Source organism: Scyliorhinus canicula, chromosome 18, assembly GCF_902713615.1.
Source record: "Scyliorhinus canicula chromosome 18, sScyCan1.1, whole genome shotgun sequence".
NCBI classification, from domain to species: Eukaryota; Metazoa; Chordata; class Chondrichthyes; order Carcharhiniformes; family Scyliorhinidae; genus Scyliorhinus; species Scyliorhinus canicula.
In genome coordinates this window covers 115,726,233-115,745,238 of record NC_052163.1, presented here as the reverse complement: position 1 = coordinate 115,745,238, position 19,006 = coordinate 115,726,233, and the positions used below count along the sequence as shown (strand labels likewise).

The following is a 19,006-nucleotide window of genomic DNA, read 5'->3' as shown; positions in this document are numbered from 1 at the left end:
TCTGTATTTGGGAGCTTGCCATGGACAGATTGTTTCCTAAGCTAAAGTAGCTATAGCACTTTTATTGTTGATTTTAAACATTGGAATGTCTTGAGGTCATGAGAGGCCCATATTGCCTTTGGATAGATCACTGGGACTGCTTGGTATGGCAGTGGGCGATTTGACCACGACAATTCCGGGTTTGATCCCTGGTCCTTGCTAAGTTCACGCGGATGACGCAAAGGGTGCTTAAAGCAGCTTTGACGTTTTTGGTTCAAGGGGTGGGTTTGGGGGTTGGGCGGGTGAGAGAGTAGCGATCATGCTCCTGATCACCCAGCTAATGACCCCCTAGGGTTGCCAACTCTGGGGGAACTTATTCCTGGATGGGTCATCACATGATCTGCCACCACCAACTGCCCTGCCCCCAAACTCCTGCCATTGGCAGTCCGATACCTCCATCCTTCCAGTACTCTTATGTTCCCACGCCATTTGGAATAAGAACAGATTTGTCATTGCCCAACTGAGTGATTCGTGACTGTCCATCAAACAGCCCTTTCTCGCATCGCCAATTCTTTTTGACCAATAAACAGAAGTGTTCCAAGCACGTTTTTAAAAGACAATTTAGTTTAGCCTCTCTGATTTTTCTCACCGAATCGGGCACAATGTTTTCCCGAAGATTAATCTTTAATTCCTAAATGTTCTAGGGCAATCTGGGGGGGCTGGCAACCCAAACGACCCTTGATGGAAATAATGTGTGTTTGGATAAAGTAGAGAACGCATATGAAGTGCAAACAGTCGATGTCGGGGCACAAACCTTGGGATGAATACCTGAGGACAGCTTACACACAAGGAGTGACGATCTTCCCCCAAAACGAGAGTTTGAGACATACCCGAGAAGTAGGTAGCCGGGAAATTTGGCAAGCTACAGTGGAGAAAAGGGCATTCTTTTCACTTAATTCACTTTATAGGCCATAGGAAGAACGGTTTACCATTGCATTATGGTTCTCTTATCTTCTACAAAGGCTCTTGATAACTCTCAGCTGTCTCCCTCAATTCTAGGTAAGCTAATGAATTTTGTGTTAAGGGTGCTTGCAAGACAATACCCAGGGGATTGACATTCTCTGAGATATAAGGTAATGAGTAAGCTTCTTGATAGGAAGCTGTCATTGGGGAACTTGGTAATTAAGAGTTCAAGAGGGGTGGGGAGATTCACTTTGAAGCTACCGCACGTTTATGCATTTGGGTGCTAAGTGTTTGTTTTTGATGGCTCCTCCTCAACTAGCCCCTTTGGCTCCAATCACTTGAGCATTATAGGCCTCAGCTACTCTTTAGAAATGCTTGAAAGACCGCCTATAGCAATAACTGGTACTCCTGAAGCAGAACAATGATATTTTTTAATTGAAATGTCCTCCTAAGAGAAAAGGAAAGAGTTGTGTGTATACCGACCTGGGATACCAGACTTTACTTTGGATAATAAGATTTCTCCGATTTTGGATAATAAGATAGAATCCAAAGCTCCACCCAAAAGCATCACCCTCGGCTGGTGGCACTCTTGCCTCTGTACGTACAACTTAGAAACTTAAATGCTATATTCTAAGCCGCGATTCTCAGTAAAGTCTTAAGGGAGTGCTGCATTGTCTGTGGTGTTGCCTTTCAGATGAGGTGTTAAACCAAGACCCTGCCGGTCTCTCTCAGATGAATGTAAAAGATCCCATGACATGGGCGGCACGGTGGCACAGTGGTTAGCACTGCGGCCTCACAGCGTCAGGGACCCGGGTTTGATTCCGACCTCCGATGACTGTTGGTGTGGAGTTTGCACATTTTACCCATGTCTAGGTGGGTTCCCTCCGGGTGCTCCGGTTTCCTCCCACAATCCAAAGAGGTGCAGGTTGGCCATGTTCAATTTCCCCAAGTGTCCAAAGGTTAGATGGGGCTATGGGGGTTACAGGGGTGGGGCTAGAATTGGGCCTAGGTAGGGTGTTCACATACAAACTGGGAGAAAGCGCAAACTCCACACAGTCAAAGAACAAACAGAGAAAAGTACAGAACAGCCCTCCAAGCCTGTGCCAATCATGATGCCCTAAATTTAACAAAAACCTTCTGCCCTTACTCGGTCCGTATCCCTCTGTCCTCCCTACTCATGTATCCATTCAGATGCTCCTTAAATGTTGCTAATGTGTCTGAGAATTATGAGGCTTTGGAACGCTCTTCCCCAGAGAATGGTGGAGACGGGGGTCATTGAGTATTTTTACGGTAGATTTAGATAGATACTTGACTGACAAAGGAGCCCAAGCTTTATCGGGAGTTGGCAGAATGTGGCGATGAGGCCAAAATCAGATCGGCCATGACCTTTATTGAAAGGCGAAGCAGGCTAGAGGTGCCGAGTGGCCCACTCCTTCCAATTCGTATGTTCGCCATTTGGTTGAGAACATGATTGGGTTCAGCTATGATGCACCCTTTAACTAAATATCCTGCTGCTGCTCAAGGTTTTACGTTGACAGCGACAACCTGTATTTATATCGCACCTTTTAACAGAGCAAACAATCCCCAGGTTTGTTTTTGACTGAGCCACATGAGGCGTTAATGGGACTGGTGCCCAAGAGCTTGGACATAAGTAGGCTTTATGGGGTCTATTCAAAAAGCAGAGAGAGAGGGAGGCAGAAAGTTGGAGATGTTTAAGGATGGAATACCAATGGGCAGCTGATGCCAGGCTTGCCAATGCTCAGACATTGGAAATTGGAGGATTGCAGAAGGTTGGACACAGAACATTACAGCACAGGAACAGGCCCTTCGGCCCACCAAGCCTGCGCTGATCCCGATTCCTTATTTATATCTACTACTTATTGCCCAAACGTTCTGTATCCGTCCATTTCCCGCCCATTCATGTATCTATCAAGATGCATCTTAAAATGTTGCTATCATGCCTTTCTCCACCAACTCCACTGGCAACGCTTTCCAGGCACCCACCACCCTCTGCGTGAAAAACGCTCCCTGCAATCTCCCCGAAACTTTCCCCTTCTCACCTTGAACCTGTGCCCCCTTGTAATTGTGTCTCCACCCCCTAGGGCTGGAGGTGGTTGTGAAAATGAGGATGGGGCAAGGCCTTGAGGGATTTTGGAAATCCGGATGATAGTGTTAAAATCAGGCTTTTCTGCAACAGGAGCAAGTGTAGGTGAGAATAGGGGAATTTGGGAGAACTGGGTTTTGAACGAGTTTACAACGTCTGCAAGTTGGGAGGTCAATGACAGCCAATACAGACCAAAACTTCTGATGCTCATTTCCGAAAATATGGCTCAGTCCCAATCCCACAAGAGTGCCCTCTACTGCACTGGTGTAGCATCGATGTATTAATAATAATCTGTATTGTCACAAGTCGGCTTACATTAACACTGCAATGAAGTTACAGTGAAAATCCCCTAGTCACCACATTCTGGCGCCTGTTCGGGTACACAGAGGGAGAATTCAGAATGTCCAATTCACCTAACAACATGTCTTTCGGGACTTGTGGGAAGAAACCGGAGCACCCGGAGGAAACCCATGCAGACACAGGGAAAACGTGCACACTCCGCACAGGCAGTGAGCCAAGCCAGGAATTGAACCTGGGACCGTGGTGCTGTGAAGCAACAGTGCTAACCATGGGCAGCACGGTGGCCCAGAGGGTTAGCCCTGCTGCCTCACGGCGCCAAGGTCCCAGGTTCGATCCCGGCTCTGGGTCACTGTCTGTGTGGAGTTTGCATATTCTCCCCGTGTCTGCGTGGGTTTCGCCCCCACAGCCCAATGATGTGCAGGGTAAGTGGATTGGCCACGCTAAATTGCCCCTTAATTGGAAAAAATGAATTGGGTACTCTAAATTAATAAGCAAAAATAAATTTAAAAAACAGTGCTAACCATTGTGCTGCTGTGCCGCCCATATTTCCATTTCCCACAACAACCGCTTCTCCTCTCCCCATGATCCATCATTATTGCAGTCAAAATCTGGATGGGAAGCAGAGCTCCATTCATTAAAAACATGCAAGAGGGAAGGTCGCAGTCTCCGACACACCTGGCATTACTTTCAAATGCAGCAATTCACAAACTGGGGCTTTTGTTTCCTGTTTTCAGTTACAGAAGTTCAGGCTCCACTCCTCAAAGGCAGGTGTTCTGATAACACTAACCAGAGCTGGTTGGCAAATTACAAAATGCAGTGAGGATTGTGTTCTGTGATGCTAGTCCTTACCCTTAAGGACAGACCCCTCCCAAGCCACCAAAACATAGACTACCCACCCACGAACAACCAGGTCATTCTCCATGCCCCAAACACACCGCCCAAGTCACCAACTCTCACCATAACCAATCTTGCTCAATCACATCTGACACCCCACCAGAGAGTCATTCCCCAGCACAGCCAATTCCCCATCCGTAAATGCAAACCCCGCCTATCCATTGAACCTGATCCCCTCTTCAACTAGATCATGATTGATCTGTATCTTAATCCCAACTACCCACCTTGGTTCTGTATCTCTTAATACTTTTACCTAATGAAAATCCACCAATCTCCATTCTGAAATTTCCTAATGCTCTCTCCAGCCCAACAGGAGTAGAGAGTTCCAGATTTCTGCTCCCCTGTGTACTTACAGGCATCACCCTTGAATGGTCTGGCTCCTCTTTGAAGATTCTGCCACTTGTTCTGGACTCTGTATCTAGCCCTTTAATCATAAATCACCACTTTGTAACATTCACGCTAATGAATGCCTGTATTTTGATTTCAAGCCTGCATTGACTGAGTTCCACCGGTTGTACATATTGCGTAGACCCCCTTCCACAGAATGAGAAGTCCTATCAAATACACTCACAGCTACTTATCTCAGTGAAACCTTAACTCTGTGGCCCCGGGGCGAGCACAGTGGCGCAGTAGGTTAGCACTGCTGCCTCACGGCGCCGAGGTCCCAGGTTCGATCCCGGCTCTGGGTCACTGTCCATGTGGAGTTTGCACATTCTCCCATTGTTTGCGTGGGTTTCGCCCCCACAACCCAAAGATGTGCAGGGTAGGTGGATTGGCTGCGCTAAATTGCCCCTTACTTGGAAAAAGTGAATTGGGTACTCTAAATTTATAATTAAAAAACTCTGTCGCCCCAAAGGGGTTTCCGCGTGTCGAGTCTGGATGTGATGTAGCCTAATGATAGAGGTCGATTGCTATGATTATTCAATGCCTCAATTTTGTGGTATTATGCAGCTACCATGATGGTAGATGACAAATTAGATGGACCTTATGAATTGTTAGATGAAAAATAACCATGTTAAACATTAATGCAGTCATATTAACCATATTTTTCATTGGCACAGTGTCAAACACTTCTCTTGCTTATTTTGCATATACAATGTCCGCCACACGTTAAATTGGTCCATGGTTACTGTGGTAGCATCCAGTTGCAAAACACAACTGCTCCCCTCTGGTTCTTAGAATCATAGCATGGTTGCTGCATAAAATAGGGTCATTCATTCCATCAAGCCCATGCAAGCTCTCTTGCAAGAGCAATTTAGGTCATCCCACTTTGCAGCTCCTTCCTTGTAAGCCTGCAAACCTTTTCTCGTGTGTGTGTGTGTGTGTACCTGTTTGAAAGCCACGATTGAATCTGCCTCCACTACCTTTCAAGCATGCGTCCAGATCGTGACCACTTGCGACGTTTTAGTGTCGCCTCATGTTTCCTTGGTTCTTTCACCACTCACATTTAATTTGGTTTCCTCTGGTTCTCGTGCATTCCGCCAATGGGAACACTTTCTTTCTTCCTGCTGTCCGAGACCCCTCATGCTATGGAACATCTCGACCAAATTTCTCCTCAAAACCTCCCTCTCTCCTGTGGAAAACAGCCCCAGATCCTCCAACCTAGCCACGTAACTTTTTAAGTCCCTCGTACCTGGAACCATTCTCACAAGTCTCAATGGTCCCCCTCCACCTCCTCGGCACTAAGCTTTCAAGTTTCCTCCCCAAACCTCTCCATTTCCTCTTGGTTTCTCCTTTGAAACCCCGCCCGTTGCTCAGGCTTTTGGTCAACTGTTCTCTCAGAGTGTATCGATGGCAAATTCTGTTTGGTGACTTCCCCAGTGGAGCACCCCAGGACGTTTTACCTTGCTGAAGCCGCTCTATGAAGGCAAGGGATCTCTGTTGTTATAGCTGACTTGCAGGTAGGTGGCTACGTTGGCATTGGAAGCCTGCAATGCAAAGTGTTGTTATCCTACTAACGTCCTTCACCTGCTGCTCGTTGGGGAGGTGGGGGGATATTTCTCACCCACCCACGCAATATGCAAATTGTCACTATTTCTTTGTTAAAACAGCAGAGGCTGGCGGTCAAATTCTAGGAAGAGCTGATCAACACTTCAATGCCCAAAGAAAGCAGAAGCAGGAAACTATCTTCTGAGAAGTAATTCAAAACCTTAACGGGACAACAAAAAAAACGGAACAAAACATTGACTCGGAGAATCATACTGCAAAAAAAAAAGAGGCCATTCAGCCTGTCGCGCCTGTGCTAGCCAATTTAAAGAATTACCTGCTGAGTCCAAAATCTCCTCTTTCACTTCCCCCCCACCCCCCCCAAACAAAATTAAATTTCTTTGTTTTATTTATCCGAAATATTCACGTCCCAAATAATAGATTCTAGCCTTTTTCCTATTATTTATGTCAGACTAAGTGATCTGTGGGCCGGATATTCCCGCCCGAGGTCAGCGGATCTTTTGCTGGTCCGTCAAATTTTCCATCCCTCCTGCTGCCGGGAGGGACCAGAAAATCCCGACCATAGTTCCTGTTGTTTTACCCCCCCCCTCTTTTCTTGGCTGGTGAGGCTTCCCTTTGCGGCCGTCCAATAATCCACGGTGTCTGTTCTAGAATCTGGGGAATTCTGGGAGGTGAAAACCAATGCATCATACGGAGTCAACTCTACTGAAAAACCTGAGGCACAGCCCATCGGGCCCTGGGAACCTTTCACTTTTAAATCCCATTAATCTGCACAGATCTTTGGCGAAAGGACAAGTTAATCTCATTTTGACCTTGACTCCACATTCCTGCTCCCCCCCCCCCCCCCCCCGATAACCTGGCACGCCCTTGCTTATCAAAAATCTGTCTCCTCCTGCCTTAAAGACATTCAAAGACTTTGCCCCAACCACTTTTTGAGGACGAGAATTCCATAGTCTCTCCACCCTCAGAGAAAATGGGCGCGATTCTCCCAGACCCGCGCCGGGCACGGAGAATCGCCACAACCATGCCACGCCGCCCCACGATTCTCTGAGGTGCGGAGAATCGGCGGCAGTTGTGCCGGCCACGTTTGGCGCCGCGCCGGTGGCGGGCTGCTGTACGCAGCGAGGCCACCGATTCTCCGGCCCGGATAGGCTGAGCGGCCGCGAGGTAAAAGCAAAGTCCTGCCGGCGCTGTCCACGCCTGGTTGCTGCCGGCGGGAACTCTGCGCAAAGGGTCGGGGTGCGGCCTGTGTGGGGGGGGGGGGGGGGGGCTCCGTTCCCAAGGGGGTGCCTCCGATGGGGTCTGGCCCACGATCGGGGCCCACCAATCGGCGGGCCAGCCTTTCCCCCCCCTGGGCCTACTTTGTTGCGTGTCCGTCCCCTGAACCCTCACGCCATGTTGCATCAGGGCCGGAGCGTTCAGTAAGGCCACCGCGCATGCGCGGGTTGGCGCCGTCCCAATTGCGCACCAGGAAGTGAGGCTGGAGCGGCGTGAACCACTCCAGTGCCCTGCTGGCTCCCTGGGGGGGGGAGGGGCAGAATCGCTAGTTCCCGCGCCCGTTTTGCGCCATCGTGAACGGCTACGGCATTCACGACGGAGCGGACACTCTGTCCCGCGATCAGACAATCGCGCCCAATATTTTTCTGAATCTCTGCGTTAAACAAGTGACCCTTGATTTTTAAACGGTGGCCCCCAGATCTAGATTCTCACACAGGAGGAAACATCCTTTCCACATTCACCCTGTCAAGACCCCTCGGGATGTTCTGTATTTCCATCAAGTTTTACCTCTAGCTCTTCTAACCTCCAGCAGGAACAGGCCCAACCTGCCCAGCTGTTCCTCACCAGACAACCTGCCCGTCACAGGCATTAGTCTAATAAGCCTTCTCTGGAATGCTTCCAATGCATTTACATCTTTCCTTAAATAAGGAGACCAATACTGTACACAGTACTCCAGATGTGGTCTCACCAATGCCCTGTATAGCCAAAGCAGAACCATCCCATTCTTGTATTCAATTCCCCTTGCAATAAGCGCTAACATTCTATTCGCTTGCTGTACCTGTATACTAACTTTTTACAATTCATGCACTAGGACCCCAGATCCCTCTGCATCTCAGAGCTCGGCCATCTCTCGCCATTTAGAAAATATGGGGCGCGATTCTCCCGAGTCACGAAAACTCGGGAAGCTAGCGTCAAAAATGGGCGCGTTTGATGCCAGCCTCCGCCCCCCCCCCCCTCCCCCCCGACCGGGAACCGATTCAGCTCCCCGGTCGGGGCTAGCATCGCGCGGCCGCGATCAAATCGTTAAGCCCGAGTTAGCCAGAGTTAGCGATGGCTGACGCGTCAGATGACGTCAGCCGCGCATGCGCGGATTGGACGACTCCAACCCGCGTATGCGCGGATGACGTCATCGCGCTTGTGCGTGAAACCCGCGCATGCGCGGGCCATTATGCCCCACAGAAGCCCCGCGGATGGATCCATCGGGGCGGCGGAGGGAGAAAGAGTGCGCGGGGTAAGTACCCGCTGCCCGCGATCGGTGGGCCCATGGCACCCTTGGCACGGCCGTGGTACCGTAAAAAAATGGCGGGCAGCGATTCGTGTCGGGAGGCGGGCGTGGGGGGGGGGGGGGAATAGCGGGAGGGCGTCGGACCAGCGTGTCCGTAAAAATTTACGCCGCCCGCTATTCTCCGAATTTTCGTGAGCGCAGAGAATTGCGCCCATGCTTTTTTAAATTCATCCTGCCAAAATGGACACATTTTCCCACATCCAACTCCATTTGCCAGATCTTTGCCCACCTAACATACATAGAAAATAGACGCAGGACAAGGCCCTTCGCATCTGCTCTGCCATTCATTATGATCATGGCTGATCGTCAAATGCAATACCTGATCCCGCCTCCCCTTATTCCTCGATTCTTTTAGCCCCAAGAGCTATGTCTTATTCCTTCTTGAAATTACAAAATGTTTTGGAATCAACCACGTTCTGTGGTTGTGAATTCCACAGATTCACCACTGTCTGGGTGAAGAAATTTCTCCTCACCTCAGTCCTAACAGGTTAACCTATCTATATATTGCAGTACCAGCCTCCCCGAACAGGCGCCGGAATGTGGCGACTAGGGGCTTTTCACAGTAACTTCATTTGAAGCCTACTTGTGACAATAAGCGATTTTCATCTCATTTAATTTTTTCATATTTTTGTGTCCCCCCCCCCCCCCCCCCCCCGCCAACTATATCCCTCTTCAGGACTTGCTTTTCTGTTCTTTCTTTGTGTCATCAGCAAATTTAGCAACCACGCCAGCGGTTTCTTAATACAAATCATCTGCGTAAATTATAAAGTGTTGAGGCCCCAGCACTGATCCCTGTGGCACACCACATGTCACATCCTGCCAACCAGAAAATTGCCCATTTATGCCTATTCTCCAGAGGAATATAGTACAAGGACGCTTTGCTGAACCTTTTATAATTAAAACGCTGGCTCGGTCTCAGCCGGTGGGATGTGTTCAATTCTGGTCACCACACTTGAGGCAAAATGTCAAAATGCTAGAGACGGTGTGGACTGGATTCACGAGAATGGTCCCTGGGACTTCGGTTATGTGGAGTGACTGGGGTTTATTCTCCTTGGAGCAGAGAGGGTTCGACGGAATTTCGATGGGGGTGTTTAAACCCTTGAAGGGTTTTGAAGAGTAAATGAGGAGAAACCAGTTCCACTGGTCAAGGAAAAGCAACCAGAGGGCACAATTCCAAGTGATTGTGAAAAAAAACAAGAGGCGACAAAGAGAAACATGTGGCGGAATTCTCCATTGCCCGACGCCGATATTGCAATCGGCGATCGGGCAGTGAATCCCTTCCGACACCCACGTGGGGCGGCACCGGTTTGATGCTGGTTTTTGAGTGTCCATCCTCTCCGTAATGGCGTCATCGCGTCGCGCAGGCGGGACGCATTGCGTTGGCGTTGGAGCGTCATCGGCAGACCCTCCCGCGATACTCCGCCCCCAATGGGCTGAGTGCCTGACAGCGCGATTGACGTGTGGTCGGAGTGGACGGGAACCCTGCGTGGGGGCTGCGGACTGTGTCAACAGTCGGCAGGGATCCGTGCCGCTGGCCGGGAGGGCTTCTGCGAGGGCTGGGGGGACTGGTGGGGGATGGCCAGTGGGTAACCTGTCGGGTCGCATATGGCGGGTCGGGTCCACGCATGGCCGATGCCACGCTGCAGGTCATCGCGTGCGCATGCACGGCCACGTGCCTGGCCATTCTCCGGTGATGTTTGGTGCGGGAACTGGGAGTTCCATCATGCGCCGCTTCTAGCCCCTCACCGGCCCCATCGGAGCCAATTCTGGCGGCGAAAAATGGTCACGAATTCTCCGTTTCAGCCGGCACTTGGCCGCTGAAACAGAGAATCCAGCCTAGTGTGTTTCATCAAGAGTTTTGTGAACTGGAATGTGCTGCATGAATGGGCGGTGGAAGCAGATTCAATAGTAGCTTTAAAGGGGGAATTGGATAAATACTTGAAAGGGGAAATGTTTAGGGCTCCAGGGAAAGAGCTAGGAAAGAGAATTAACTGGAATAGCTGGAACCAAACTGACAGCACGGGCACAATGGGATTAGTGACTTCCCTCCGTGCTATACTCTTTTAGGATTCTATCAGATTTCTTGCTTATGCGCCAAGTCTTGTCCACTCGATCCTTCTACAGGCTATAGTGTCAGCCAGCTATCTGACCTTGAAGCGAATCGTGACCAAAGCTGATCCTGTCCTCCGGGTGGATGGTGAATGGGCACTTCCCAGCATCAGTTACTGGACAAGTGATTGGAAGCAGTAACTCTTGGTTGATGTCCTATTTTTATTTTTTTATTAATTTTTTCATGGGATATGGGCTTTGCTGGCTGGGCCAGTATTTGTTGCCAATCCCTAATTGCCCTGTAGAATGCGATGGCGAGCCGCTTTCTTGAACTGCTGCAGTCCATGTGGTGTAGTTACACCCACTGTGCTGTTAGGGAGGGAGTTCCAGGACTTTGACCTAGCGACAGTGAAAGAACGGCCGGCATCCTTCATACTTCCCTCGCCCTAGGCATGGGTTAATTGGAGGACTTGCTCGTTTGCCTTCATTTGCTGAGATCAGCAAACATGACATTGCTGGGAATAGAATGCCCATGGGTTGGTTCTTCCTTTACCCCTGGGGGCCCGTGGGAATCTCAGCCCAAACCAACCCCCCTCCCCTCTCGAACCAATCCCTGATGTCCAATCCAGGAATGTCTGCCCCATGGAGACATTGTTGTAAATGGGGGAACAGTTTGACCCTCCGTTTCCTTGCCAGGCTGACCAGCTGGATTGTGTGGCACATGGATTATATCCTTATGAGGAATGGGTCCATCTGCATTGGAGGTGGAGAAAATGCCATTGCCGTGACTGTAGCTGCCCAGTGTTTTGACAGACTGGGTGAGATAGGGGTCGTGGGAATGGAATCACTTGTTTCCGTTCGTAAGCCTAGATTGCAAGGACTAGCTAAATATAGTCACTGTCAACCAGGAGCAACTACTTCAACGTCTAGTAAAAATTGTTTGGACGACTGAATTGTAACATCATTAGTGAATAAAGCAAATGCAGCATTGTAAAGCTTTGGATACGTAACCTCAGCTGTTCATGGCTAGATGTTTTTGTGTCTTCCATTTCATTTTAATTTGAAGGTGTTAATACAGCTCAATTGACACTTTGGCCAAGTTTCTGCACCCAAGACCTGTAGTGGGGTTTGAACACACTACCCCCTGACTCAGACTTGAATTGCTACCAACTATTCCAAGCTGACCCTGTTGATTTTCTTAGCATCCCCTCAATATTGCTGCTCTGGCGTGAAGCACCTTGGGATGGTATTCTGTGCTTTGATGGCATTGTATAAATACAAGTTACTTCAACATTTGCGTGAAGTTTTGCCTTTTTGCAATGAGGCATTTTTTCTTCTTCCTTTCTGTCTCACGGCAAATGCTAAATTTAGTCAAGGCAAAGGTTGGCTAGAGATGACCCCTGTATCCTCCATCCTCACCAAAATCTATAGGAATTAAGATTCCTGCATGCGGATTCTCGGGCTGCGGCACAGGAAACAGTCCGCCCAGCTTCCCCCTGCTTCTCCCAACTCCATTAGCTGTCACTGAATGCTTCACCCTCGGCTGAAGAGATTGAAGCAGCAGGAAAAGGCCCCAAATCTGGAGACCAACCTGCATGCATAGCTGAATTCTGCAAGGTCCAGCTCACTGTATGAATGTCCCCTTCGACCCTTCCCTGCCTCCTGTCAGACACTTCTGTCAGGTGGAAAGAATGCTTCCAGTGTGGGTAGAATCAACCTAAAAGAAAGACTTAAAAGAATTTGAATTTACATAGCGTCTTTCATGGCCTCCGAATGTCAGAATGCAATTTGCAGTTAATGGTAGTTTTTGTAGGTACTGCTGTAATAAATAAGATATATAACAGCCAACTTGGGTGCAGCAAGGTCCTGAAATGTGATAATGACCAGTTAATCTTTGTATTTTAAAAATCCATTTCAGTTGACAACAGTGACAACTCCCTTCGCCCCCTCGCAACAACCCATGAGATCTTTTGCCAACTCTCTCGCAGTCAGTGCTAGCACGGTGCAAACGTGGATAGCGCTGCTGCCTCACAGCACCAAGGACCCGGTTTCAATTCTGGCCCAGGGTCACTCTGTGGAGCTTTCCCGTTCTCCCCATGTCTCACCCATTCCTCCGGGTGCTCCAGTTTCCTCCCACTGTCCAAAGATCTGCCGGTTAGGTGGATTGGCCGTGCTAAATTGCCTCTTGGTGTCCATAGATGGGGTTACAGGGTTAGGGCAGGGGAGTGGGCTCAGGTGGGATGCTATTTCGGAGGGTCGGTGCAAACCCGATGGACCGAATAGCCTCCTATAGGAATCCTATGGATTCTGTGCATACTAATTTAAGATTGCTCGATTTTGCTAGCCCGAGGGTATTGCAGGATCTGGCTAAAAGATGGGTGGATAAAGTTGAGTTATCGACCAAACGCGATCTTGTTCATGGCACGGAGGGTTGAATGGCCTACACCTGGTTTGACATTCCTGTGGTAGTATGACTAGGGGTGTTACGGCACCTGGGAGTGTGAGCTGCCATTGGTGCAGAGGACTCGCTGCCCATTGGCCCAGGTATCGTGTGCCTCTCAGCCGATTGGCTGAGAGGAAGGTAGCTCCACCTACGAGGCAGGGTATAAGAACCCGTGTACCCCGGCAGCCAGGCCACTTCCTGTACGTCTGCTGCCGGGTCCACTTCTTGCGAATGAAAGCCTATCGTTCGGACATCATCTACGTTTCGTGTCCATTGATTGTGCATCAATTCCTATAACTTAAGAGGTGAAAACATCACCCAGAATGTCTTGGCTGACACCTGCAGACACCAATATGCAAATAAAAGCAACAATTTGCATTTACATAGCTTCCTTTATGCAGTAAAATGTCCTAAAGCATTGCACAGGAGCACTATCAAACAAAACTTTACATCCGTCGGCACAAGGCGATATCAGGACAGGTGACCAACAGTCTGGTCAGGGAGGTAACGCTTGAGAAGTACCTTAAAGGAGGAAAGCACAGAAGTAGCTAGAGAGGTCGAGCTAGCGGGAGAATTCCAGAATTTAGATCCTTGGCGGCTGACGGCACGGTGAACCATGATGGAGAGATTAAAATCAGGGACGTTCAAAAGACCAGAATGAGAGGAGTGCAGATATCTGTTTAGCACACTGGGCTAAATTGCTGGCTTGGAAAGCAGACCAAGGCAGGCCAGCAGCACGGTTCGATTCCCGTACCAGCCTCCCCGAACAGGCGCCGGAATGTGGCGACGAGGGACTTTTCACAGTAATTTCATTGAAGCCTACTGGGGACAATAAGCGATTTTCATTTCATTTTCATTCATCTCTGAGAGTTAGCTGGAGGATATCCTAGAGATAAGGGAGGGATGAGACACGAGGAGGGATTTAAAAACCGGGATAAGAATTTTAAAACAAAGAGTTTCTGGACTGGGAGCAGCCAATCCAGGTCAACGAGTGCGGTTTGGGGTGCGGGCAGCAGAGTTTGGGAGGATTTACGCCAGGTGGAAATTGGGAGACTGGTCAGAGGAGCTTTGGAATATTCAAATCTGGAACTAACAACAGGTTGAATGAAGGTATCAGCAGCAGGTGAGCTGAGGCAGGGACGGCGGAGGGTGATGGCACAGAGGTGGGCGTAGACAGTCATTGTAATGGTGCAGCTCTGTGGTGGGAAGCTCATCACGGAGTCAAATCTGATACCGAGTTTGGGAACAGCCCGATCAGCCCCGGACAGTGGCCAGGGAGAGGGGTGGAGTCCGTAGTTAGGGAATAGAGTTTGTGGTGGGGACTGAAGACAATGGTTTTGGTCTTCCCAATGTTTTGACTGGAGGAATTTGTTCATCCGGTACTGGATATTGTACAGTCTGTCTGACAAAAAGGAGAAAATGGAGGAATCAAGCAAGGTCGAGCTGTGCCTTGGGGTGTTGAGTAGGTTTGTCGATTTTGTGCCCATTCAATCTGCCATTTCCCCACCCCCGCCCGCTCTGCCACACGTCCAATATTTTAATAAATAGAAGCACTCAAAGAATGAGGTGGCACGGCGGTGCAGTGGTTAGCACTGCTGCCTAACGGCGCCAAGGACCCGGGTTCAATCCCAGCCCCGGGTCATTGCCTGTGTGGACTTTGCACATTCTCCCCTGTGTCTGCATGGATCTCACCCCCACAACCCAAAGATGTGCAGGTTAGGTGGATTGGCCACGCTAAATTGCCCCTTAATTGGGAAAAAAAACAAATTTTGTACTCTAAATTTATTATTTAAAAAAAATGTTTACATGAGGAAAGGGAAGAATGGAAGGTTATATGATAGGATGAGATGAAGAGAGGTGGGAAGAGGAGCATAAAACAGGAATGGACCAGTTGGGTTAAATGCCGAGCTTCTGTTGGAAGAGAAAATCCACGAGGAGGACAATGGCAAATTACCTCAGCTATTTTTCACTCGTAATTGGCTCAAGAACTCTTGTATGCAACTTGAGTTATGACTTGTCTTTTGGGCCAGAATATAAACTACAATCGGGTATCTGGGTTAAAAGAAAGGTCAGAGGAATTTTATACAAACTCTTTTAACATCGCGTCTGCCAGTAAGAAGGGTCAATCATTTATCTTGCGTACTGCTAATTATATTTTTATTTGCTCTGTTATTGCAGAAGAAAACGTTGGCTATTATTAAAACAACGGGCTATATTTTGCTGCATTTGGGCTCCTAGTTCTTTAATCATTCTCATCTGTGTTGCCCAGTTTTAGGGATGATTATCTGCAGAGTTATGGAACTTCAAAGCCTAGTTTCAGGCCTATCCTTCCAGTAATTTGGAGGAATGAAAACCAGAAGTTAAATGGCCACGTTAGAAGACGGTCCGCATTGGATGATTGGGTTTGCTTGCATTTCATGAGCGTGCTCAGAACAGCGAGCTTTCTCATATGGAGACAGGAAGGCGTTCTCTGTGTTAGAGTTACCAACCGCCTATTGCCCTGAAGTTTCCAGAAATGAGTGATTAAATCAGTGCTGCGAGCAGATCAATGGAACACATTACTGCATAGAAGTATCATTGTGAGATACACCACAGAAGGAGGCCATTCGGCCCTCGTGTTTGTGCCAGCTCTTTGAAAGGACTATCCAATTATCCACATCCCCTGCTCATTTTTGCAGCCCAGGAATTTCTTTTTGAATGTTGTTAACAGACCCAACTCCACCAGCCTTCAGGTACTGCATTCTAGATCACAACATGCTTAATTTTATTCATTTTGAGTACTTTTTTAAAAAAGTTTCAAATGAAGGGGCAATTTAGTGTGGGGGCCAATTTACCTACCTTGCAAATCTTTGGGTTGTGGGGGTGAGATCCATGCAGACACAGGGGAGAATGTGCAAAGTCCACACAGGCAATGACCCGGGGCTGGGATTGAACCCGGGTCCTTGGCGCCGTTAGGCAGCAGCGCTAACCACTGTGCCACCTCATTCTTTGAGTGCAGACGCGGGGAGAATGTGCAAATACGACACGGACACTGACCCGGGGCCGGGATCGAACCATGGTCCTCAGTGCCGTAGGCAGCAGTGCTAACCACTGCGCCACCATGCTGCCCTACATCCCTCCCTCATGTACATATTCAGCTTTCCCTTAAACTTGTCTTGATTAATAAAGGGGTCAGGGGTTATGGGAAGAAGGCAGGAGAATGGGGATGAGAAAAATATCAGCCATGATTGAATGGCGCAGCAGACTCGATGGGCCGAGTGGCCTAATTCTGCTTTGTGTCTTATGGTGTCGCTAGTATTCATCTCAACCGCTCCCTAGAGTAGTGAGTTCCACATTGCCATCACTCTCCAGGTAGAGAAATGTTTCCAGAATTCCCTCTTGGATTTATTAATGACTGTCTTGTATTTATGACCCCCCGTTCTGGTCAGCCCCACAAATGGGAATAACTGAGCTGTGTCTACCCTATCGAAACTCTTTCATAATTTTAAAGACCTCTCTATCGGGTCACCCCTCAAAAGTCTTCTCTGTTCCCGAGAAAAGTGCTCCAGCCTCTTTGATCTTTCTTGCAATGTACCCCCTCGTTTCTTTTTGCAATGGGAGATCGTAATGTTTACATTTGGGGTCCCTTTAAAATTTTTTGTTTGCAGGGCCACGCCTGCGCGGTAACAAAACGGCACATTTGTGAACGCCCTCCGCAGGAACCTTCCGGTTACTGCATGGCTGCGAGGCCGAGAGGAAAGGTGGCTTCCTCAATCGGCATAAACTCTTGGTTCCGATATCACACGCACAAATCTTCTTTGCACCTGCTCCATTGTCTCCATAGCCACTCTTCGTAACCCAAAGCTCTTTCACTGCGCATGCTCAAGACTGAAATTGATATATTTCTGGATAATAATGATATCAAGTCTAAAACGGGATAGTTGGGGGTGGAGGGGTGGGGCGGGGTGGCGTGGAGGTCGATGATCCGCCATGATCTGTTTGCATGGCAGAGCAGGCCCGATGGGCCAGATGCCCCACTCCTCCTCCTATGTTCCAAGTGTAGACTAACCAACGTTCAAAGTCCAGCCTCGCTCCGATTTCCAATTCTCTCCCCCATAAAATTGACCCCAGGGATTGGTTTGCTTTATTAATTATCTTTTTAATGAGCACCAATACTTTTCATTATTTATTCCTTACAATTCCCTCACCACCCCTGCACTAATCCTTGGAAAGAGCACCCTACCTAGTCCCACACGTCCGCCCTATCCCTGTAACCCCATAACCTCATCTAACCTTTGGCCACTATGGGGTAATCTTTTAGCATGGCCATTCCACCTAAGCTGCACATCTTTGGACTGTGGGAGGAAACCAGAGCAGCCGGAGGAAACTCACTCGGACACGGTGGAAACTCCACGCAGTCACCCAAGGCTGGAATTAAACCTGGGCCCCAGGTGCTATGAAGCAACAGTGCTAACCACTGTGCCACCCATAGTATCCCTCTTTAGCAAACAGCAGGTAAATAATCAAGGACGCGTTGCAGATTCCGGCTGCTGAGGTTGTCTGTAGTGGGAATAAAGCACTTTGCCTTGTGACTCGGGAGTGGAGAATGCTATTCCTGAACCAGTGATCACTTTACCTGGTTGCTACTCTTCCACAAGATGTCACCACATTGTTGAAATACACTAATCTAGTCTCCTGGGAGTGGGGTTCAACCCCTCCACCTTCTGACTCAAAAAAAAAGGATGTTGCATTTATATAACACCCTTCACAACTTCACGACATTCCAAAACACCTTACAGCCAATGAAACTTCTGAAGTGTTACAGTTGCTGCCGATGTTGCTATTGGACAAGTCAGATTCCAGAGTGAAACCTGGCCTGATAGATCATAACTTTTCTTTTAGAAACCATGTAGGAAGTTACTGAACAAATTCACAGGAGTCTGCTGATGAACTTTTAGCACAAAGAATAAAGCATTTATTAAACAAGAAAAATGAACTATACTATACCAGACAAAAAGGTTGGAAAGATCTCAATACGAACACATGAAACAATTCAGATATTCACTATTCCTTCACCCCAGCTATATCTTTACATACACATTTACCATATCTATCTTGTACTCTAATATTCAGGGTAAGTATACGTGCGGTACATGTGAACTGTGGTCAGACACATCACTGTCCAATATGAATGACAGATGCGACCAAAGCAGATACAGTGGATTTCTCAACCCTTGATGCTTGTCACTCTGTGAGTCAACTGGTCTCATTTGAATCTCTGTCTCTCTCACGACGGTTTCCAATCTCCTTGTTTGAAGAACCGGCCTTGGAATCCTCTCCAAACGTCGCTCCCACTGGGGCGGCTACAGCAAGAAACCTCCAGGGATTCAATCTCCCCTTCTGAGATTCCTTTCCCTGGAAGTGAGTACATTCACGCTTCGCCTTCAAAGCACACTTTCAGATCTTCAGCTGTGCCAAGCGGAACACCCAGCTCCAAAAGAGTACCTTTGCCTCTACGGCCCAGAGAATAGAGTCACCAACATTCGACTGCCCTCTCAGATCTTCTAGGTTTTTCTAAAATCTACATTAGTCTGCTCCCCACAGCTCTTTTTTTTTAACTCTGTGCCTATTTCTCTGCTCCTTTCTCTCAATTTTACTTAACGGGCTCTGTATCGAACCTCTGTCCTTGTCCCTTACTTAGGACTATCTTATGGGAGCTTATGATACCTGTCTTTGTCCCTGCCCCGGACCTGCTTTTGGGACCCCTTTCTTTCCCACTCTGTGG

At 48.5% G+C, this 19,006-nt stretch overlaps 1 protein-coding gene across 1 annotated transcript in view; it reads left to right on the top strand.

Moving 5' to 3' along the window:
- mef2b (myocyte enhancer factor 2b) overlaps positions 1-19,006 on the top strand; it is a 138,835-nt gene that overhangs the window by 38,389 nt on the left and 81,440 nt on the right. The window lies entirely within an intron of this gene.